General features: G+C 38.8%; 1 long non-coding RNA gene across 3 annotated transcripts in view; it reads left to right on the top strand.

Moving 5' to 3' along the window:
* Nucleotides 1-24,843, top strand: part of LOC148214701 (uncharacterized) — a 152,855-nt gene that overhangs the window by 103,548 nt on the left and 24,464 nt on the right. For all 3 annotated transcript variants that reach the window (XR_015797686.1, XR_015797685.1, XR_015797687.1), the window contains one exon: nucleotides 24,456-24,580. This is a non-coding gene — a long non-coding RNA (uncharacterized LOC148214701). The remainder of the gene's footprint in view (nucleotides 1-24,455; nucleotides 24,581-24,843) is intronic.

The following is a 24,843-nucleotide window of genomic DNA, read 5'->3' as shown; positions in this document are numbered from 1 at the left end:
TATCGGTCAGATAGTTATCGATAATTAACACCATGTTGTGTTCTAGCATGACTCTATGCACGTCTATTTAGAATAAATCCCTTTTTTTAGAGAAAAGATCAGCCTAATCATTTACCTTTATTTATTTATTGCACTCCTTATTTTATACCGCAGTATAAAATAAAACAACAGATACATAACAATACACCATCATAAGGAGGTACCTCCTTCCCACAAATATCTTAACCATTGAAAATTCTGTTGACCAGCTTGAACCCTACCTTCCTGAATATCAGAGAAAGGGCATTATACCAATTTCTACAAGAAGGTGAAGGTTGTCCCAGAGGAGTGGGGCCATCACTGAGAAGCATTAGTTCTTCCCCTACTAAATCTCCTACAGGGGAACCCTCAACATCTCTACATAAGGCATGTGGACTGCATGAGTAAGTTCTACGTGAAGAAATGATTCTGCAGGTACCTGGGAGCCAGTAATATAGGGATTTAGAAGTTAAAACTAGTGGTGCTTAATAAGTCAGAATTAGATACCCAGAAGCCTACTGACAGTGTCATATGTGTACAGCGGCTCCCACACAGCAGAAGGTGGGCTATTGCATTTTATACCAATGGCAGCTTCCAGCAGTCTTCAAAGGGAATTCCATGTACAGAGCACTGCAGTAATCTACATGAGAGGTGACAGCTATGAGCCTATAGTCCTCTCTATTACTTTCTAGGTAAGTGCACAGATACTTTCTCACAGCTTATACTGAATTATTCCCAAAGATCACCACATGGTAAAGAATAGAATGAGAAAATATTACGTTCTAACCTTCTATCATAGTTTTGTTTATTAAATCCACACACTTTACTGGGGGCATTATTTTCCCTATTTCATTGCCAAATTACATAAGGCATTGAAAATGAAAAGGGGAGGTTTTAATCAAGGGAATGGAAGTAGCAGAAACATTTGGCAGAAAATGATCGTGTAGGAAGGTTTTTATGGGAAAGTTAAACCCTGAGATTTTCTTTATCTAAATTATTACAAGAGTCATAACTTTCATGACTTTTGGCTTTATCACTGGACATGTATTTTGACTTCATTCCTTTATTTAATCCAACTGATCAACTCCCAAAACCATTATGGGTACAATTAAAAAGTGATTTTATAATATCTTGGCACTGAGGTTTGGTTATTTATTTATTTAAAACACTTACATAGCTATCCATCTCCCATATAACTCTGGGTACTTAACAATTTAGTTAATAGTCTACCATATTTGCAGTATTAAACACTGCAGGGCATATTTGAAAGAATTTGGAATGGAAGTGTAACATTGACTTTTATTCATGTGATAAACATATGCTTTGGAATAATCCCAGTCTGGAAACTGCAGGTAAAACTGTTCTAATTCATAGACTAACAGGAGTAATAATACTGCAGTTCTAAGTTTTTCAAACATTCAAATTACTGGAAGAGGAATTGGGGTATCTAAAATTATGGAATCACAGTATATCTAATCAAAACAACTGTTGATTTCATAGGTTAATCCAAATGCATTAACAGGATCTAAAACTCTTGAGTTATTGTAAGCACAGAAATGTGTTCTGGATGATTCCAAATTAAAAAGTATTGTTAAAATGGACATGAGTTATTCACAAGAATTTTAGAATAAAGAATTGGAATTCCTCATAATAACAAATAGGGGTTAAAGGTCTTGAATAATGTATGTTTCCTATTATCTTAATATGATATTAAGTCAACAAAAACACTTTTTCACATATTTATTGGACAATTCAGAAAATATTTAAAAAGGGCTGGCTCCCAGCTTCACTTATACTGGAAGTACAAATGGAGGGGAACCTTATGCATATGCTAAGGGCTTGCCACACTATCATCCTCTTTTGGTTTGATAGCCATAAGTTCTTTCGTAGGTTTTGCAAAGAGTTATATTTTTAAAGATGTGAGTGTGATTCTAAATTGTATACTAAAAAATTAGAATCTATCATTATATGGACAATTATGGAACTATCAAACATGGGGCATAGAAAAATGATTACTCTTTTATAATAGAAAGACAGTGCCATCCTAAGATTTATCATTTTGGATTGATACGTATTCATGTGCTTACAAACTGGCTTTTTATGGATGTAATGGAAAGATTGATCAATATTACTCAGTGTAGTCATGGTTTAATGCTGTGATTAAACACCAAGAAGCTGTTTTCTATATATATGATTTTTCTTTTCTTTTCTTTTCTCTTTTCTCTTTTCTCTTTTCTCTTTTCTCTTTTCTCTTTTCTCTTTTCTCTTTTCTCCTTTCTTTCTTTCTTTCTTTCTTTCTTTCTTTCTTTCTTTCTTTCTTTCTTTCTTTCTTTCTTTCTTTCTTTCTCCTGTATCCTTTTCTTTTTTCCTCTTTTTATTATTTCCAACCCAACATGATGTTGGAAAGAAATCGTGTAAAGGGGCTAGGATCCATCAGCAGGATAACTCTCCAAAAATTGAACACAACAGGATCAAATTTGGTGTGGTGGGAAAGCCAGCAAAAGAAATACCAAGTTTGAAAATGGCCCAGATCGGGCTGAGGGTGCAGAGAAAAAGATCCCTGCAGGGGAAAAAACAGCAGGGCATCCCTAAGGGAGAAGCAGTTTGGTGCTAGCTTGGAATATTGCTAACTGCTCAATTCGAACCCCCCACCTTCTTCCTCCATAGTCTTGTGATCCAGAATGAAGTGCATGCAACTCACCACAAAATACAGATGCAACATGCAGGGAAAGCAGAAGCACACACAGAGGCAACACATTTGCATCTGCTCTGATTAGATATGCGTGCAAATGGAGAGAGAGAAATAGAGGCAACCCATATGCACTGATCTTCATTATACCTTTCTCTCTCTCTTTCCTCCCCTCCCTCACACACATTCTGTTACACAGAGAATGTGGTCCTGGTGCTGGCTGCCAGTTGCACTGGCTTCAAAAAAAAAGAAAAAAGGTTGGACCAATTCATGGATGTCATAGGGATCAATGGCTATTAGCCTTGATGGCCATCCACTGGGAGACTAGGGGCCTTCCTTGGCCCCTGTGAGAACAGACTGCTGGACTGGATGGGCCAGGGATCCAATCCAGCAAGGCAACGCTTATGTTCTTATGTTTAAGAAAGTACGGATGCCGCCTATGTCCCCTGCGGTAAAGGAGCTGGAAAGAATTCTAGAAGCCTATTCTGCACGCTTTCCCTATTTTGTTATTCTTTCCACTCCCTTGGAATGTTGGAGAGAAATTATATTTGTTTGTCTTTCTATCAGCAGGATAACTGTTCAGGATAACTGAACAGAATGGGAGGAATTAGATGTGGCAGGAGAAGACAGCAAAAGAGAGGTTGAGTCTGAAAACAGCCCAGATCAGGCTGCTGACTGCAGAGAAAAGAATCCAGAAAATCCATAATGCATTTCTATGGGAGGTGCAGTTGAGCAGCAGCTCGGAATGTTGCTGACTGTTCCGTTCTAAGCTCCCTGGTCATGTGACTCACAGTAGAGTGCTTGGGCACAGTAACATGTGCACACATAAGCACACAGACACACACTTGCAAGGCAAGGCAAACACACAAATATTACGCCACATTTCCTTCATTGCACAAAATAAAATCTGATGCTTCCTATGGCAACTGCTAGTAAGGGGGTTGGAAAGAATTCTGGAAATCATTCTCAGCATGCTTCCCCTACATCAGTGTTGTCCAAACTTGGCCACTTTAAGATGAGTGGACTTCAACTCCCAGAATTTCCCCAGCCAGCCATGCTGGCTGGGGAATTCTGGGAGTTGAAGTCCACTCATCTTAAAGTGGCCAAGTTTGGACAACACTGCCCTACATTGTCTTCTGTTTGTTTTGGTTCCGAATCGTTTTTCTTTATTTCTGTATATTAAAGTATACAGATAAATATATTTCTGTATATTTTTTAAAAAAAGAAAGTGATCATGTAATTGATGTAAAGGGTGAGTAAACTCTTGATTTAAATAAACCATTGATTTAAAGGGTTAATTAAAAAATTAAACAAATGGAAAGACTCTCTATACCAGCCCCTCAATGAAGACAGCAGAATGCTAACAGGCAATAATAAAAAGGGAGAATTAATGAACTCTTATTTTTACTCAGTCTTCTCCAACAAAAAGATACATTTCACCTAAGTGACTATAAAGGCAGGATGAAACAGGCCTGAAGCTGGAGGTTAATAGAATCATGTTCAGGAAATATCCATTTATCTGAATAAGTTTAAATCTCCAGGGTAGATAAAGAAGGAATATATTCATGATCCAAACAACCCTTTATGTATTATATTTGAGAATCCTGGAGAACTGGTAGTGCCACATTACTGAAGGGGGGCAAAGGTTATCTGTATCTTCAAAAAGGGGGAAAAAGAAAGTTTCAGAGAAGTACCGTACTATTCATCTGACATCAATACCTGAGAAATTTGTAAAGTAAATCATAAAGATACTGCTCTGTAAGCACCTTGAAAGCAGTATGTTAACTATCAGTAGTCAGCATGGATTTGTCAAGAACAGGTCTTGCCAGACTAGCCTGATTCCAGTTTTTTGAATGGGTAGTTTCTATGGGAATGCTATATACATGAAATAAACCTGACTTCAGCAAAGTATTAGATATCTCATAGTATTCTGATAGGTAAGCTAGTTAATGGATACACAGAAGGATTGAAAATCATCGTTTAAAAATGCTCATCAATATTCCTTGTCAAACTGGAGTGAGGTATTAAGTGGGGTGCCACAACTGGGCCCTATATTTGTCACCATTTTGATTAATGACTTGGTTGCGGTAGAGGGAATGCTTATCAAATATAGGTGGAACAACTAATTTCCTAAAAGATAGAAATAACATTTAAATGGATCTTGATAACTTAGAGAAGTGGCAGAAAATTACAGATGGCAATTTAACTGAGACAAATGCAAAGTTCTTCACTAAAGAAAGAGAACTCAGTGGGCAGTTATAGGATGGGGAAATTCATGACTTGGTAGAAGTAGCTGTGAAAAGGATTTTGGACTAGTAAGTAATTGCAGACTGAATATAAATCAGCATTATGAGATACCTGCAGAATGGACAAATGCAATTTTAGCCTGATTCCACAGATTTGCTACAATTTCCAAATCATGGGAGGCAACATTCCACCCAAGCTAAGATATTGCAGCAGTTCGTGGCACTATAGTTTAAGGATACAGACAAAATGGAACAGATTTGGAGAAGGGCAGTAAAGTTGATTGGGGGACTAGAAATTAAGATCTATGAAGAAAGACTATAGGACTCAAAGATTCCTAAGAAGAAGGAGCTGAGAATATTTAGCATTGAGAAGGGAAGAATTAGAGGCAAGGCAGAATAGAACTTTTGAAATACCTGAAAGGATGTCATGCAGAAGAAAGTCAAGACCTGTTATCCATTGTTTCTGAGAGGAGAACATGGAATAAGGGACGTTTGTTATAGGAAGGCAGATTCCAGCTGAAAAATGTTAGAAAAAAAAAAGACCTAACATTTGGCAGCTGAGCCAATTACCCAGAGAACTGGTGGGATCCCCTTCACTAGATGTGTTCAAATGGAAGCTAGACAGTTATTTGTTGGGAGTGATTTAATTTGAATTCCCACTCTGAACAGGAATAACTGGCTCCTTCCAACTGTGTAACTGTATTTTGCCATGAGGCCGTGCAAGCAAAAGAAATTAAGTCCCATTCAATTCAGTCAGTTTTGCCCCAAATACGTATACCACTGCAGTATAAGCTTATTTACCCTTCATTCCGCTGAACACAAAGGGGCTTATTTCTGGGTAAACATTAAAAGCTACTAATTATTATAATACCGTTCTACATGCCAACAAAAGAATATGCTTGCTCTAAGGATCTTACAGTCTGGATTTTAGCCCTGGGGAAGATCACAAAGAGCAAAGTAAAGGGAGGAAAAGATTAGAGGGAAAGACTTGTTTAGCCATACTTACTGAACACTGCACTGTATCCATAGGGATTAAGGGAATTTTAAAAATCTTTTAAAGAAAAGAAATAATGAACAGTGGCATGCCCTACTATAGAGCACTTGGTTGAACATCTACAAGGGTCAGCGGTCAACAGTTCCTGACATGCTCCTAGCTTTACCTATGATTTCTCCTACATCTAAGTAACTTGGCTATCACCAGAGGTCTTGAACTTAATTGTTTCCCAGAATCACATGGATTTTTGTCTCCTGCCGCCAGAACTGAACCACTGGGTATTCTGAGGTGACCTTTCCCTCCGACCCTACTAGGCCCATGACAATGGACAAAGCTGTTCTAGAAATGACACTAGATTGAAGGGGGAAAGAAGTTCTTCAAAAGTCTCAAGTTATTTGATTGCACATTTGTTATGAAGGACAACCAGGAAGTGCAAGGCTGTTGTCAACCAGATTCGCAGCACATGGACGATGGAGAACAGTCTGTACTTCAGACACATGCATACAATTCCAAACAGAATCAAAATAAGTCCAAAAGTAGGGAAGGCGGAGGAAGTTACACACACTCATGCTTGCCACAAAGAGAACAATTTATTTGGGAAAACAACAACTGCTCTCGAATTGATGAGAATTACATCTATATTACTGTTCCCCTCCTGTTTCCATGAATTAAACTTTTAACCTGAAGAATAGATTATTTATTATTGGGGGAACCTTAGCTTTCCTCAGTCTGGTGCTCCCTTGATTTTCACCTAGGCAGGGCAATGGCCAATCTAGTTGAGAATTATAAAATGGGCAATCTATCAACATATTTGTAGGGTACCACATTCTTAAGGTTGGTTAAAAGTTGGTAAAAAATTGACTTTGTAGAAGTTCATAAGAACTAGAATTATCTGATTTCTGGCTAAAATACTGCTTCAGTCAGAGTTCTGTATTAACCAGGAACAGGCAACATACTGCCATGAGAATCAGTGTATTCTCACACACCTCCTTTGATGCTTATCAGGATCCTCCCTAGTTGATCTTTTCTAAAAGGCTTTTTTAAAAGATCTTTTTAATAAAATAGGAAATAGGAAACTGATAGGCTGTAAAGCCAAGCACCAGCTTACACCAGCCCAGAGCACCATATTTGTTTGTAGCAATGCCTTTGGTTCTTATAAAAGTTCCACTGATGGATGAATCCAGTCTGGGAGGCTAGTTTGTCTTCAGGCAAATGGGTGTTTTGTGACTGACCATGCTTGTCATAGCAGCCTTTGGGTAAGCTATGTTTTCAAAATTCCAGTTATGTCCCCTCTTTACACACAGAAAAATCTGACCCAGATTTGGCGGGACACATCAAGAATGCCAGTACTCAGTTTTTCCTTTGAGCAAATGACCTACTACCTCCCCCCCCCCCCGCCCCCATCTGTCTTCTTTTTAATGCTGGGGATTAGGAGCACACAATATAAATCCTCTCCACACCAAGGGACACAATTGTTGCTGTTTTTTCATTGTGAGTAGCTGATAATCTACCTATGATTGCAGTAAGGTATAAATGAGATCAATCAATATTTGATTGCGGGCATCCTTGCTTCATTGGATCTCTGCTAGGAAGTTTGAGTCCAGTGATCACCAGATTATCAGGCAGGAATATGAGCCAATCAGTGGAATTAAGTCTACAAAACAAGCATTAAATTCTCAGTATAAAGGAAGCATTACCTATGTTGTTTCAGTCCCTTCTCATTCCAAGATCTTGTCTAACAAAACACCTGTGCATTTTTAAAATTTTATTCCCAAAGCTTTGCCTGACTTTCCTTCTCCATTTTGCATTTCTGGCAATAAATGAAACTTTCCTGAATCCCTTACTTTGAAATATTAAGTATGAGTTACACTGTATCCTTCAAAAAAGGCTGCTCTTAGAGATGGATCTTTTTTTTTCCTCTGGAAAAAAAAAATGAAAAGATTAGCAAGTCTACCCAAGCAAACATTTATAAGAAGGGATATTGTAGAGTGATGGGAATTAAAGTAAAGGACTACGTTTCATCGTTCTAATTGTAACACGATTTACCTACGCAATAGAATGACCACACTATAGAACTGAAGGAAATTTGAAAGTGATCTAATCCAAGTTTCTGTTGACAGCAGAATCTACATTCCTGAGATGACCATCTTCTGTTTAAACATGTAAATATTTCAAGATATTCCACTGCTGAACAATTATAATTCAAAAGGAGTTTTTTCCCCCTAATATTCAACTAAAATCTGCTGCTCTGTATGCCCATATGATACCACTGCTATGCAAACTGCACTAGTTGACAATAGGCTTATGGATGAAATTCAAGGTGCTGGTTATCACATATAAAACTCTACATACCATGGGGTCCAGTTATCTGAGGGACTGCCTATCTCCCATGGTATCTGCCCAACCAGTAAGAACTGACAGAGTGGGTGTGTTCCAGGTCCCCTCTATGAAGCAGTGTCATCTTTCAGGACCCAGGACTCCTTCTCTGTTGCAGTGCCTGCCTCTGGAATGAGGTCCCCCTGAGATCTGGATGGCTCCCACCCCAATGTGTTCCAGAAGGCTTTAAAGACTTGGCTACTCTCCCAGCCCTTGGGGTAGGATGGCTTGGAACTCCTTGTTAGATGTGCTTGTTGTATCTTCATGTATTTTGATACTAGTGGTCCAGATTTGCCATTTTGTGTATTTTCCTTATTACATGTTTTATTTATCTTCTCATATTTGTATTTGTTTTTTAAATTGTGAGCCACCCAGAGTTGGTCTGGAGTTGGGTGGTGCCAAAGTTGAAATAAATAAATAAATGTCATTAATTCTACTCTTGCCCTCTTGAGTGACACAGAACCATTTCAGTCTACCTTGAACCTGATAGTCCTTCTGATATTTAAAGACTTCCATCATGTCAGTCAGATGCAGTTAAACCTGCCCTGTGTTCTCAGCTATTTTTCAATCATAGGACTTGAGTTCCATCACTTTTCTCTGGATATGTCAGCTCTACAAGGTAGACCAGACCAAGAAACAGATGCCACATATGCCTAAAACTACTTTTATTCAGATTGGCAATAGTAACAGAATCTTGCAAGTCTGAATGTGCTTCTCCTCCTCTTTTATCTTCATGTGAATTTAGGGGTGAATGTCTGAGACCCTTCCCCCTCATCTGGGCTTCTATAATGTTTATCTACTCATTGTCTTGGCAACAGATCTTACCTCTTTCTGTCAAGGTCACCCTATATACTCTCTACAGGATATGACCCAGTTTATCAATATTCTTTTTGGACACTATTTTTCTTGACCAGCACAGAATAGAGGCCTATTGCTTCTTCTAATTTGAAGATTATGATTCTGTTAATGCAGCCTTAATATCTGTGAACTAATTTTACCCATACATATACATCACTGATTTCTTTACATTTGGTTACATAGATTCTTTGGGGCTGAGGGCCATACTTGGTCTTGGAAACCAAGATAATCTCACTCTAAACTGTGTACGGGGGCAAGCAAATAACTAAATTTCATTGAATATTAATGTATATTCATAATTACTTTATATACAGTATATTTAATATCCCCTTTTCTGCACTAAAAATGTATTTTTAGCACCATTCAATGCAAATTTGGGAGGAGTTTTGTAGGGAAGGCATTTCCAATGGCTGCAGCCTGTTCACTCCAGCTCTGAAATAAGGACTGGTTTATATATGTATATGCAGCACATGATGACTGTTTCCTCAAGTGCATCATTGAATAGACCAATGTTTCTCCGCCTTGGCAACTTGAAGATGTGTGGACTTCATCTCCCAGAATTCCCCAGTAAGCATGCTGACTGGAGAATTTTGGGAGTTGAAATCCACACATTTTCAAGTTGCCAAGGTTGAGAAACAATGGAATAGACCATTACAGAATTAACATTACAGTAAATCAATGTGTCCTCAAAGCACTTTAAGCAGGGATGGTGCTATCCCATCAAGAGACAACACTGAAGAAAATTGTAATGGACATATAGTAGCTTCATCTTGCTTATGATTAGTTCAGCTTGTTTCAGCCTGTTTCATTCCATCCAGACCCTTACAGCCTTCAGACACTGGATCAAGATGTTGACAGCGTCCCCAGTGTGGCCAGGAGTAGTGATGTACAATTGGGTATTGTCAGCATTTTGATGATATCAAACCCCAAACTGATGAATGACTTTATCCAATGGCTTTATGTAGATATTAAAAAGCAAGGGAGAGAGAGGACAGAGTTGTGTGTATCATTCAACAAAGGAAAGGCCACCTGAGTTATCTCTTCTTCCATACTACCAGTGACAGGAACTGCCATGAGGAAGTAACAGAACCATTGCAAAACAATGCCTCCAACCCCCAACCCCTGCAGGCAGTCCAAAGGGAGACTATGGTCAATAGCACTGAAGGCCACTAAGAGATCCAAAGGGCCAGGCAGTTCTCCCATCCAGCTCACAACATAGATTATCCATAAAAGCAATGGAATCCATCTCCATCCCATGCCCAGGTTTGAAACCTGATTGGAAAAGGTCCAGATAATCTGCTTTCTCTAGGGTGCTCTGTAGCTGTATGCCAACAATAGTCTCAATAATCACTGCCAGGAAACAAAGGTTAAAAACAGGCAATAGTTGTCAAAAACAGATAGATCCAGGCAGGGTGTCTTAAAGAGATGCACTAGAGGCTCTTTCAAGGCTGCTGGCACCAATTCCTTCTGAAGAGAGCCATTGACCACTATCTGGAACTAGCCTGTCACACCCCTACCAGACCCCTTAAGGAGCCAAGAAGGGAATGGATCAAGCTTGCAAATGGTCAGGAACAGTTGAGAGAGCATCCTACCCACTTCCTGAAAGTCAACAGGCCAAAAATGAATCCCAGATAACATGGCAAGATGTTGCTCCATTGTTACCACAATGAATCTGGACTGTGGTGGTCAAGAGTTTGGCAAATCTCAGCAACTTTATTAGCAAAATGCTGTGCTAAGTGGTCACAGCAGCCAAGCAGATCTTCTTGTCCCTCCTAGGAAGGGAGTTAGTAACCATAAATAAGGCTGTTGGCTATCAGCCCGCCACATAATAAAGGAGGAGAAATAAAAGTGCTTCCTCATACCCATGCTTTGTCAGTTTGTTTTCTCACCTTCCTCCATGGGCACTCCAGGCATTTCATTAGCCACTTCATCTCCTGGAGATCCTCAGTAAACCAGGAAACTGCCCATCCATGAGCCAACAGAGAGAGGATATTATGGGGCAATCTTGTCAAGTGCCAATGACCAGGCACTCAACAGAACTGCCCACAAGATTGCTGGGAAGATGTCTAACTACCTGCCATAAATCATCCAGATCCATAAAGCACCTTAGGGAGACCATCCTAATTAGTCTGTTTGCCCTACAAAGGTTCATGGCAAGCATCAATCTCACTGGGCTAGGAACTAATCTGTCTGTGGCTGAAATGGTATGTGGGAATGTTCTTGGGAGACAGGAGGAAGAGCCACAGCCTACACAACAGTCTGATAAACGAAATCTGAGTCCAAAGGAGGAGGGATGGTGAAAGCATCTCAGAAGGCATCCTCCCTAGCTTTCAGGAGAGTAAAAGCGAAGGAAGGGAGGAGTACTTTCAGATTTGCAAGACTGATGTTAGCTTTGCGAGGTAGTCCAGACAAGAAACACAACCAGAAGTACTAGCTCTGTTGTAAGGTTACATTAACAGAATCTTGCAAGTCTGAAAGTTACTTACATATACTTAATTGCAACAATACAATTAATACAAATGAAGGGGGGAAATTGCATCATCACTGGGAAGAAGGAGATAGCTCATTCTGCCCCTGGGCTTCTTAAACTCTTAAATTTAAGATGCCTTAATCCAATAGAATTAGAGAATGGTGACAAAATGATGTTCATGCTTTGGCCAGGCAAAGAGAGACAAGGAAGAAGGTAGTTTGTAATACAGAATCTGTGATATAGATTCCTTACAGATTGTTCAGTAAAGAATTAGCTGGAACAGGATTGGTGCCCTGGTTCCATTTCAAGCTCTGAATCCTCTATTGCAGGATGAGGTGTGTCAGAGCTTGGATCTGTTCTTTCTCTACTGGTTATTGACGTAGCTTCTCAGTTTCTAAACTGACTAGTTTACCTACTTATTAATTGTTCAGTGAAAATTATTAGTCCACCTAGGCTCCAGCTTAGCAATTATTGCATTATAATTGCTACATATTTTAGGGTTAGAGTTGTAGGCCTAAATTCCGCCCCCGCTTCTCTTTTACATGTAAGAATGAAGTATTGTTCTAACATTTGTTAAAAACCTGTGCCTGAACTATAAAATCTTTGTTGAGATGGCATTAGCTGGAAAAAATGCAATCATTCTTATGGCTTCTTAGGAATGAAAATGCCCTTTCTATCAAAAAATAGTTTGAAAATATTTCAGAGCTTGAGATAGCTCAAAATCAGGCTTCTTAATCCAGATTTAATTTTCTCAATTAATGCCATAATTGGACTGTTTTTCAATTTAAAAAAAATCTGTCAAAGCCCTTTGAATGCCATCAGAGTAGTAGGGACTAAGCTCCTCTGAATAACATGACAGTTTTGTTCAATTGTCTAACCTAGTGCTGATGAATTTAAATTTATCAGATTTCAGGGGGGCAGTAAGTAAAGTAGCAGACGGGAGGGATTTGGAACTTTGGTGGCCTCAGTGTGTGTTCATTAGTACCAAAATAATAATTTGCTATTAGCATTACTTTCTCCCAGCTTACAATGATTCCCTTTAAAAAAGGTACTTAAGCCAAGTATTACCAATTTTTAAACCATGAAATGTTAAGAAAGACTTAGCTGTCTTATATACTAGGAATATTATGCAAGTCCGTGCAGAACAAGGTGAATCATTTATTGTCATATTGAATGGATAGTCAAGTTTTTAAAATTTAGTTTTCACATTTACAATATATACTGATGGATGGAAGGAAGGAAGGAAGGAAGGAAGGAAGGAAGGAAGGAAGGAAGGAAGGAAGGAAGGAAGGAAGGAAGGAGAGGTGATATAGCAAATACTTTAGAGGATAGTATCAAAATATTCAGGATAATCTTCACAAACTGGAATATGGAACAAAAAACAGAAAAATGAATTTCAACAAAAATAAATACAAAGTCCTATACTTGTGTAGTAAAAATCAAAGACAAGAGTATAGGATAGGGGAAATCATCAAGCAACTGTACATGAGAAGGGCAGATGCTGCCTTCTTCCCTACAGTGGCCAGCTTGCACACCTTGACCTTCTTCTTCCCCTGAGCCATCAGTTGCAGCTAGTTCTCCATCTTTCAGCACAAGAGGCCTGGTTTGGATGACGAATAATATGGCCATCTTACTCGTACATGACTTGCTAAAATGAGAATTCTAAACTTACAGAGTCATAACTAAAAAGCCATTGTTTCTTGTACCTGCTAATATTATCTAACATATAACAAAGTTCTATATTTCTTGCAGCTTAAGAATATCCACTATACTCTACTAAAAACTGAAATCTCTTTGCCTGAAATGGCAGCCAGGCAACTAGCTGGCATTTCATATCAGTCCAAGATTAGTTTATTCAAGATATACTCCGAATGTAAGGTAAGTAAAAGTGTGGCAAAGAAGTTGTTCACGGGGGCTTCCATTAGACATCAAAGCCAGCCATTATATTTGCTCTAGAGAAACTACTAAGCCGTTCAAGGCAAAGAACATTTCCTCCAATTCCTGTTAGATCTCCTTTTTAACAAGTCAAGCCATTTTTCAGTGGCATCAACTCAGGGAATTTAAAGGAGCTATTTATCTTGTAATTCTCAGGTAAGAAATTAAAACATCACAAAAGATGTTTGTTTTATTCCAGAAAGTGTTTGCAGAGGAGGGGAGGGGAGACAAAAAGGCAGAAAAAGAAAAACATAAGGAATAATGACACCTATAACAAACTGCAGTGCAGCCAAACTGATAAGAGTGTGTGAGGATGTCATCACACAAATGTCACAATTACATACTCGTGTCGCAATGTCTGATACAGAAGTTGCAGCATTTGCATGATGAAGTCATCAGGCAAATGTTGTCATTTCCCTTGCCCTTGCCGCCCACTTGTTGCCCATGATGAGAAATGCAAATAGCAAACAAGCCACAGGTATTTGAAGGTCAAGTCGATATGGCAGTCTCTCTGCAAGGCTTAGAAGGAAAAGCAATGAACAAACTCTGGTTCAGAAAATAACCTCCAATACCAAAGCTTTGCTTTTAAAGTAACATATTACTGTACATGAAGTATAAATAAGCACCACATGATTGTAGTAATGCATATTATTGTACAGTATTTTTGAAAATAAAAAATACCATTACTTTGGGTTTTTGTGTTGCCATTACTAAGATTTTAAATAACTCAAATTGCTGGCCCAAATTTCACATTTCCTAGATTTATATATATATATTTTCTCTCCTTTTTTTTTTTTTTTAACTTTCCAGGAACACTTTTCCATTAAGCACTTGACTTGTCCGCCAAGAAACATCTGAATGTCTGCCATGGAAACTCTATATCTGTAAAAGGGCTGGGACACAGTTCGCAGAGGGCCTAAAACCATCAATGCAGAATTTGCCTGTTTTGCCTGCTTGCTGCCATGGCCATCTGCTTTGCTGTGTTCATTTATCTTTACCTCTCTTTCAGAATCACTCCCAAATTATTTCCCTCTCACAGTAATTTCCTACCCTTCGCCTACTAGGAGGAGCTCTCCAAATAACTCCTTCTCTTGTAACGGGTTACTTGAAACTCAAATATACTGATGTGCATTGCCATAACATAATTGGCTTTAATACAAATAGGCTTCTGCAGGAACTGGTCAAAAAGGTCAAGAGGTACTGTAAATGAACATGTCTTATTCACAATATGATGTTTAACAGCTAGACCCTTATTCTTTCAATATTTGCAAATTATTATTTACAAAAAATATCTCTTTTGGCTCCACCCCTATCAATAGTGTATTCCAAATTACACTCAAAGACAGAAGAAGAAGAAGAAGAAGAAGAAGAAGAAGAAGAAGAAGAAGAAGAAGAAGAAGAAGAAGAAGAAGAAGAAGAAGAAGAAGAAGAAGAAGAAGCCACCTTAGGAATCACCTTCTAACATACAAATGTCTCACTTTCTTTAATAGAAAAAAAATAAAATGCATGAGATAAAATGCATGGGATGCATGACTCAGAATAACAAAGGAAAATAATTTTTAAATATATTGCACTCTACTCAAGATGAAACTGGAACAGTCTGACCTGTCTGTAAACTATTGGAATGTTGTTTGTTATTTTATTGAGATAACTAAAGTATATACAGTACTACTTCTTATATAAAATGTCTAAAAACGATTTGCAAAATGAAACATGAAATAACATTTTTTAAAAAAAGAATTAGCATTCTAACATCTGAGATCATATAAAATAACCTTTCAATAGTCTGAGATCATATAAAATAACCTTTCCCAATCTGATGTGCTTTGAATAACTGGAGTTATAGTTTCCCCAAATTCTCAACCCACATGCTATCCCAATCTGGAATTCTGACAGTTCTAACATATCTGGAGGGCACAGGCTGGAGTTAGAGTGAACAATAAATATAAATAGCAACAAATATGGTACAATCCTGATGCTGAATATCAGGGAGAACAATCTTGGGGAAGTGTTGAACCCCAACCCATGACACTGAATCTAAACTAGACTGACACCTTTTCCAACAAAATTTATTGAAAGATATAAGCTTTTATGAGCTGTTAGTTGGAAAAAGTGATATCTGACTCCTTCTGATTTGGGGCTACGATAAACTAACTTGGCTGTCCTCCTACAATGTAAACTAGACTCTTTGTCAGGTAGGTGCTCTTTTCAGAGGAGCCCCTGAAAGAAAATCCCAGAGGAGTGCTGGGATTTAAGCAAGTAAACTATATATTTCAAACTTTTCATTCTTGAAGAGTGGGATGGAGTCTGCAACTTGTATTTAATCTAGCCCAGGAGAGATAAAAAGCCTTTGTTAAGCTACAAATCTTATGACAACTATTGTACTTGGTGCTCTCCAAGGTTCTTCAATTCCAGCCTAATTGAGCCACAATTAGTCATTCATCATGCCCCTTGGACTCCCACTTGTGGTCAAGACAAGATAAACCATCATTTGTCTACAAATGGATAAAAAAATTTGTCCCACTCCACATTCCATAGAAGAGGCATAACACCTGAAAATGCCCCCTCCACTAGTTTTCTCTTCTAAGCTCAAGCATTCTAGAGCCTAGAAGGAATCCTACCAATATCAGCCAGATGTTCTAAGAAGATTCTGACTCTAAGATTTGCAAGATGACATTCTTGATAAGGTCATTTTCTGTTTTCAAATTGCTCTCAATTTTCAGATTCTTATTTATGCACATTGTGTGGTTCTTTCTGCAAAAACATACAAAAGACAAAGGATCCATCCTCTCACTTAGTTTGAACAGATAGAGAAATGAATCAGAGGGTGCCTACTTTAAATCATCCTTCTACTGGAAAGTCACCACCAGGAGGCAATTAGAGATTCTGTCCAGAGCAAACTCATCATCACAATAGCAGAGCATTTTATGTTAAATCCAAGATTCAAAGCAAGAGGTGAAGATGGATTTGTACTGCAAGCTGCGATACTGGATTCTTGGAGTTTCTCTTCCCACATGATGCTTCCTGACAACACAGAACATGGAGAAATGCATTTCCCATGTTCTGCTGCTCTCAGTTTCCCCTGACAAGTCAAGAAGCTAGTGCCTAATTCATCTGTTGGTCTTTGGGACTTTCTTCTCCCACATTTTTCAAATGTTTTATTTGTATTGCTGTTTTTAAAATTGCTGTTTTAAATTACTGTGGTAGACCTTTATATATATTAGATGTATGCCACTTTGAATACATAGTAAGATGAATATGACTATTTAACATAAGTGAATCAGAACTGGAAGGAGCCATTGGCCATCAAGTTCAATATTGTGCTCAGTGCATGAATCCAGACTTAAGAATCCATTAAAAAAAATTACCCATTCTCTACTTAAACATATCCAGTGAAAGGGAACCCACTAAGGAGAGTAAAGGTGATGCTAGACCCCTCTGCTTGCTTGCTTTCTTACCCAGTTGTCTTTCTTCTCCCACAACTGATATTATAAATGAACTTATCTGAGAGAAAATAGCAAGAGACTGCCTGGGAGGTAAAAGACAGGTGTATAGCACAGAATTCAGTTTAGAAAATACTCATACATGACTTTTTAACTAATTAAAGCAAATATGCTTGCTGCCATCATATCTAGTTTGCTTCATACCATCACCTCACAATCGCTTCAATCTACAGAACTGGATAGTAATTTATGCTAATTTGCCTTGTTTTGTGGATTATCTGGATTATCTGTGTTAAGTGCTTTGAACACTTCACTTTATATAGGCCGTAGCTCACTTATCTATTAATAAATTTACCACCTAATGTCAGATTTAGTTCAGAGAAAGATATGTACTAGATTGCACTGCAAAAAAAAAAAAAATCTTGCAAATTTTCCTCAAGTTTTTCCCCACCTACATACTTTCAGCAAACACAGCTCTCTTCACAGTGTCATGCTTCTTTATTTTCTGGCTGTTGCTGTTGATTTCTTTAATGCTAAAACAAACCACATGAGGTGGTTTCTGTGTGATTCTGAACAGCCACAAAGGAAAAACAAACATAAAATACCTGTTCAACTTTTATTTAGCAGGCTAGAAAAATGTTTTCAAGACATATTTCTTCCATCTTTGGTGGGGGGGGAGAGGGGTTGCGAAGAGATGACTCCATTTAGAGAGTGAATATTATTGCCATTTCTTAAGAGAAAAAGTAGAAAAAGTGAATTGTTTACACAGTGTAAAGGTGTACATGCAAACAAACTTAAAATTCCTTAGCAGGACATTCCCTCCCTTTCTTCCACCTTTGCCCCTCATACAGCATCCATACATTTGTTTTACAGATTCCCCCAAGCTCTTGGGGAAATTTGAGGTCACATAGCAGCCTCCTCATAGAATCAAAAATGTAAGGCTTGGAAGGGACCACGTGGATCAACACCTTGCCCGGTACAGGAATCCCTGAAAAGATGGTCATCTGGCCTCCCTTGTGAATTTTCTGTGTCATCCACCAATTTCAGCAAATCTATAAGAACCCACCCAGCATACCATTTCTACACTTAGTGCCCAGATTTGTGGTTTATTATTTAGAACTGTCTATTTTTAGCATTAAAAACAAGAATCTTTATTTTTACTGGACTCTTCAAACTCCAACTAACTTTTCATGGAAAATGTTGTAAAACATTTTGTTTCGAAACAGTCTTGTTTATCCTTCATTCATGTGCTGGAACTCTTCTCTTTACTCACTCATCTGCTCCTGCTGATTAATAGCCCCCCCCCCCCAACTGAAAGTATCATTCTTCTTCTGAACCCAGTCTGTGCTGCACTGGGCATCCAACACATCCTACAGGATCTGGCATTTTTAAATGGTATAATTGACTACATTCCAGCTAAGTAAGATGTCAGAAAGCTGTGTGGTTTGAGCAATGTGGTTATTTCAGGCTCCTGAAGTTTTAACTAGTAACAGAATGTTCGTTTGTCTGGCTGAATCATCCTCTCATCACCATTATTGCTCTTTTCAAGGCCTGCAACAAAATTGAGTTCAGGATCCCATAGACCCTCCCCTTTATCCAGTTTTCTTTACCTACAAGAGCCAAGGAACATTTTATGGCCCATAAGCATATCTAGCCCTTACTGCACTGTTTTCAGTGTCTTCTCCTCCATTACTATATCCCTCTAAAGAAAGAATCTCCCCCCAAAGATTAAAAATATGGTTTAAAGATTTTTTTCCCTCGTATTTCTCTAAACTATAAGATGTGAGGAACAACTTTATCTTCTTCTTCTTGGGTAGTGCCATTTTGTCAACATAAATAATAGGCTATGCTATGGCAATATTTTATGTTAGTATTTTTATATTAAAATATCATTCTATTAAAATGGTACATTATGCATTACAGAGTAATATGAAATTTAAAAGAAAAAAGTTTCTAGTCCCTCTTGTAAGACCCCAACTCTTTAGGATTTGCAACACCACTGCTGCCAAATCAAAAAATTATCATCTGTCACTTTCCCATCTCCCTGATTCAGAATGAGAATGTTGCAAAGAAGTATGATTCTTACGAATTTCTGTTAGTTTGCTGTAGTAGTGAGGGATAGGGATTGAAAACAGATTTGTGTAGAACTTGAGGTTTTTAATAAGTGATTGAGAAAATAACACCTTGCCCTGGAAAAGCTTGTATTTCAGTTAACTAAGATGTCAAGCAAGGATCTCTTTTTCAGATAGCCAAAGGATTAAGAGACCACCAAAGCGGTGGTATTTTAAAAAGCTGACAGTGCACTCTCTGGCCTTTAACATCTGAGGCTGAAATTGTTGAACACTTTAAATTCTTTTTGTTGGCATTTTTCTTTTCCCCCTCAGAAGAGACAAACAGAAAAAAATACTCCAAGTAATTAGTTATATGTAAGACATTTTGTTTAGTCGTTAAGTCGTGTCCGACTCTTCGTGACCCCATGAACCATATTGTGCCAGGCCTTCCTGTCCTTCACTGCCTCCCTGAGTTTGCTCAGGTTCATGCTCATTGCTTCAGTGATGCTATCTAACCATCTCATCCTCTGCCGTCCTCTTCTCCTTTTGCCTTCAATCTTTCCCAGCATCAGGGTCTTCTCCAAAGAGATCTCTCTTCGCATTAGGTGACCAAAGTATCTGAGCTTGAGCTTCATTATTGATCCTTCCAATGAGCAATCAGGGTTGATTTCCTTTAAGATTGACTGGTTTGACCTCCTAGCAGTCCAGGGGACTCTCAAGAGTCTTCTCCAGCACCACAGTTCAAAGGCATCAATTCTTCAGCGCTCAGCCTTTTTATGGTCCAGCTCTCACAGCCATACATTACTACTGGAAAAACCATAGCTTTGACTATGCGGATCTTTGTCGGCAAGGTGACGTCTCTGCTTTTTAATGTGCTATCTAGGCTTGCCATAGCTTTCCTCCCAAGGAGCAAGCGTCTTTTAATTTCATGGCTGCAGTCTCCGTCTGCAGTGATCTTGGAGCCCAAATAAATGAAGTCTGTTACTGCTTCCATTTCTACCCCTTCTATTTGCCAGGAATTGATGGGTCCAGATGCCATGATCTTAGTTTTTTTAATGTTGAGTTTCAAGCCAGCTTTTGCACTGTCCTCTTTCACCCTCATCAAGAGGCTCTTTAGTTCTTCTTCACTTTCTGCCATTAGGGTGGTATCGTCCGCATATCTGAGGTTGTTGATGATTCTCCCTGCAATCTTAATTCCGCCTTGTGATTCTTCCAGCCTGGCATTTCTCATGATGTACTCTGCATATAGGTTAAATAAGCAGGGTGACAGTATACAGCCTTGTCGTACACCTTTCCCTATTTTGAACCAATTGGTTGTTCCATGACCGGTTCTAACTGTTGCTTCTTGGCCCGCATACAGATTTCTCAGGAGACAGGTAAGGTGGTCTGGTACTCCCATCTCTTTAAGAATTTGCCACAGTTTGTTGTGATCCACACAATCAAAGGCTTTTGCATAGTCAATGAAGCAGAAGTAGATATTTTTCTGGAACTCTTGTGCTTTCTCCATGATCCAGCGAATGTTGGCGATTTGATCTCTAGTTCCTCTGCCTCTTCGAAACCCAGCTTGTACATCTGGTAGTTCTCGGTTCATGTATTGCTGAAGCCTAGCTTGTAGGATTTTGAGCATAACCTTGCTAGCATGTGAAATGAGTGCAATTGTGCGATAGTTTGAGCATTCTTTGGCATTGCCCTTCTTTGGAATTGGAACATACTGACCTTTTCCAACCCCGTGGCCACTGTTGCGTTTTCCAAACTTGCTGGCATATTGAGTGCAGCACTTTAACACCATCATCTTTTAGTATTTTAAATAACCCAGCTGGAATACTGTCATCTCCACTAGCTTTGTTGTTAGCAATGCTTCCTAAGGCCCACTTGACTTCACTCTCTAGGATGTCTGGCTCAAGGTCAGTGATCACACCAGCGTGGACATCAGGGACATTAAGATCTTTCTTGTATAGTTCTTCTGTGTATTCTTGCCACCTCTTCTTAATCTCTTCTGCTTCTGTTAGGTCCCTGCCTTTTTTGTCCTTTATCATGCCCATCTTTGCACTAAACGTTCCTTTCATATCTCCAATTTTCTTGTAGAGATCTCTAGTCTTCCCCATTCTATTGTTTTCCTCAATTTCTTTGCATTGTTCATTTAAGAAGGCCTTCTTATCTCTCCTTGCTATTCTCTGGAAATCTGCATTCAGTTGCTTATATCTTTCCCTTTCACCCTTGCTTTTCACATTCCTTCTTTCCACAGCTATTTGTAAAGCCTCATCAGACAGCCATTTTGCTTTCTTGCATTTCTTTTTCTTTGGGATGGTTTTAGTTGCTGCCTCCTGTACAATGTTACGGACCTCCGTCCATAGTTCTTCAGGCACTCTGTCTACCAAATCTAATCCTCTAAATCTATTCATCACCTTCACTGTGTACTCACAAGGAATATGATCTAAGTCATACCTGAGTGGTCTAGTGGTTTTCCCTATACTCTTCAATTTAAGCCTAAATTTTGCAGTAAGAAGCTCATGATCTGAGCCACAGTCAGCTCCTGCTCTTGTTTTTGCTGTCTTTATAGAGCTTCTCCATCTTTGGCTGCAAAGTATATAATCAATCTGGTTTCGGTATTGACCATCTGGTGATGTCCATGTGTAGAGTCGTCTCTTGTGTTGTTGGAAAAGAGTGTTTGCTATGACTAGCTTGTTCTCTTGACAGAACTCTATTAGCCTTTGCCCTGCTTCATTTTGTACTCCAAGGCCAAACTTGCTTGTTATTCTGATTACTCCTTGACTTCCTACTTTAGCATTCCAATCCCCTATGATGAAAAGGACATCTTTTTTTGGTGCTAGTTCTAGAAGGTGTTGTAGGTCTTCATAGAAGCAGTCAACTTCAGCTTCTTCAGCATCAGTGGTTGGGGCATAGACTTGGATGACTGTGATATTGAATGGTTTGCCTTGGATACGCACTGAGATCATTCTGTCGTTTTTGAGGTTGTACCCCATTACTGCCTTTCCCACTCTCTTATTGACTATGAGTGCAACTCCATTTCTTCTAAGGGTTTCTTGCCCACAGTAGTAGATATAATGGTCACCCAAATTAAATTCACCCATTCCCGTCCTTTTCAGTTCGCTGATTCCCAAGATGTCGATGTTCAATCTTGTCATCTCATGTTTGACCATATCCAGCTTGCCTTGGTTCATAGATCTTACATTCCAGGTACCTATACAATATTGTTCTTTACAGCATCGGACCTTTTTTCGCTTCCAGATACATCCACAGCTGAACGTCCTTTCGGCTTTGGCCCAGCCGCTTCACTCTTTCTGGAGCTACTTGGAATTGCCCTCCGCTCTTCCCCAGTAGCATATTGGACACCTTCCGACCTGAGGGGCTCATCTTCCGGCGTCATATCTTTTAGCCTTTTAACATTGTCCATGGGGTTTTCTTGGCAAGGATACTGGAGTGGGTTGCCATTTCCTTCTCCAGTGGACCACATTTTGTCAGAACTCTCTGCCATGACCTGTCCGTCTTGGGTGGCCCTGCACGGTATAGCTCATGGCTTCACTGAGTTACGCAAGCCCCTTCGCCACGACAAGGCAGTGATCCATGAAGGAGATGTAAGACATACAAGCTCTCAAAAACCACTTCTTTGTATGTTTTCATACACTTACACAGAGAGAGGGAGATGATACTTCAGTAATTTTTATGATTTTGAAGGGGGAAATTATTGCTTTCATTTAGAAGTAATTTCCTGTTCAGTGTGCTGAAAAGGAAAAGGAAAATCTAAATAACATGTATCAGAGCATAACGCTAGTTATTTTACAGCATCCTTGGTTTCACATGGTTTGAAAACCCATACTTTTGTCTGAATTGTGACCTCCAGGTATAGAAAAGTATGCTTACCTTAGGTAAGTAGAAGGTACATCACCTTGTGCAAGAGGAATTCACTGAGATTCACAATTTGGCAATGTTCTTAGATCCAAAATTGCTTCCAGATGTTCAGGTGACTCTAGAAGCTATCCCACTATCAGCTGATCTGATAGACGTCTTGCTCACTGCCTAATTAGAGTCTAACATGAGATTGCCATGATTTGGAAAGTACAGTGTTGCAAAATTTTGCAGTCAGCTTGCTTTCTGATTCTTAAGGTCATATTAATACTGATTGAACAGGTTTCCGTTTTGTTTCTGGGCCCCTTTAATGTACTGGTGGTTTTCTATATGTCATTAATGGTTTACAGCCAGAAAACTTCTGTGCTGAGGGATCAAGAGATATGTGCTTGGTGAGATCACATAAGGTTGTTTGTTTATCTTAAATGGCATCCCAATTTTTTTGTTTTTTGTTTTGTTTTAGATGGCATCCCAATTTTCAGATTCAAATTCTCTCTCAATAAGCATCAACTAATTCTCTTGTCCTGACACTGGGCCAAATATTCCAACTCGAGTTACTCTAGAAATTCTCTTAGGAGAAGCCTAATATGCACTTGAGTAGCACAGAAAGGGAGAATCCAGAAAACCACATTCCACAAGCAGAAATCCATTTATTGTGATGAAGACCCAGCCCAGTTTTATCACTGAGACATTTCAGTGTAGCTATAGATTTCATTAGACAAACCCAGATGCTCAAGGACCCCAGTGAGCCCTTGTAATTATTGCTTGGCAGGGCCAGGAGGATTTGAGTTCTAATCTCCATTGGCTATCATGTTTCAAGACTGATAGGGCTTATTATTACTTGGAATAATACTTCTGAAAGGGAAGATGCAAAATAAAATGGCTGAGCAAAAATTATCTATACTTTGGAAGAGATGTGGAATTTTTAAAAAACATTATGGGTAGTAATAATATTGGGTTCAAAAATTCTAGTACTTGGCCACATAATTTATGGTGTGGGATTGAAGGACTGTAATCCTTTAGTTCCAAGTATTGCAGCTCTCTAGGCATGCATTTCCTTAGACATTTCTTTCAGCAGGCCCTAGAGCAAGGGTGTTTTTTTAAGACTACAAAGAAAGGCATCTTAGTTAACCACTTACATTTGAATTTTATATTAAGCCAATAACAGAAAGAATTTTCTTCCCTTGGAAGAAAGCTCATGGAAAACTTGCTAAATTTTCATAGATACAAGTCAAGAATCTTAAAGAACGTGTCTGCGGCAGAGACACTAAAACTTTCATCAGGATGTTTCTGATTTGGAATGGTTGTGACAGCATGTTAATCTTGGACCATTATTTTTCTGATTTTTTTTTAAATTTGTGCTTTATGATGCGTATTAGATTACATTTCCATGTGCCATTTGGCATGTTGTGAAACTCTGAATCACTTCCCATGAGGAGTTTTACAGGGCACTACTGCTCTTTCATTTCTGCTGTTTGGATAACTAGTTTTATTTTGTTTTTTCCCAGAACTTTGCTAAACTCATCCTGATTTTTGTCATGCCATATTGGGGAAGGAAGGAAAATCTCATTAGCAAATTCTTGATGCATGCATACTGTGTCAAAAACAATTTCATTTTCTATTGAAAAATAAGGTAAGTCAAATTTTGTCCACAGTACATTTTAATTTTATGACTGCTTGCAGACTATTCTCAGATTGTATTATGCACATAATTTGCGAGGGTTAGGGTTGGGATTGTTTATTGAGAAGTCTTAAAGATTTTGTAGAGGGGTGGGCACTGGTGCTGGCTAGCACAGGTTGGCCAATGCCTTCGTTCCTCAGTCCTTAGTCCAGCCAGCTCTGCAGAGAAGACAGAAATTAGCTTACCTGAGATTCACATTCAAGAAATACAAAGCT

The sequence above is a fragment of the Python bivittatus genome, unplaced genomic scaffold (assembly GCF_059951505.1).
Source record: "Python bivittatus isolate LINGU-HERP-01145 unplaced genomic scaffold, Pbiv_v1 ctg000580_np1212, whole genome shotgun sequence".
Lineage (NCBI taxonomy): Eukaryota > Metazoa > Chordata > Lepidosauria > Squamata > Pythonidae > Python > Python bivittatus.
The sequence above is the reverse complement of the archived record's forward strand: the minus strand, read 5'-3'. Positions and strand labels throughout refer to the sequence as shown.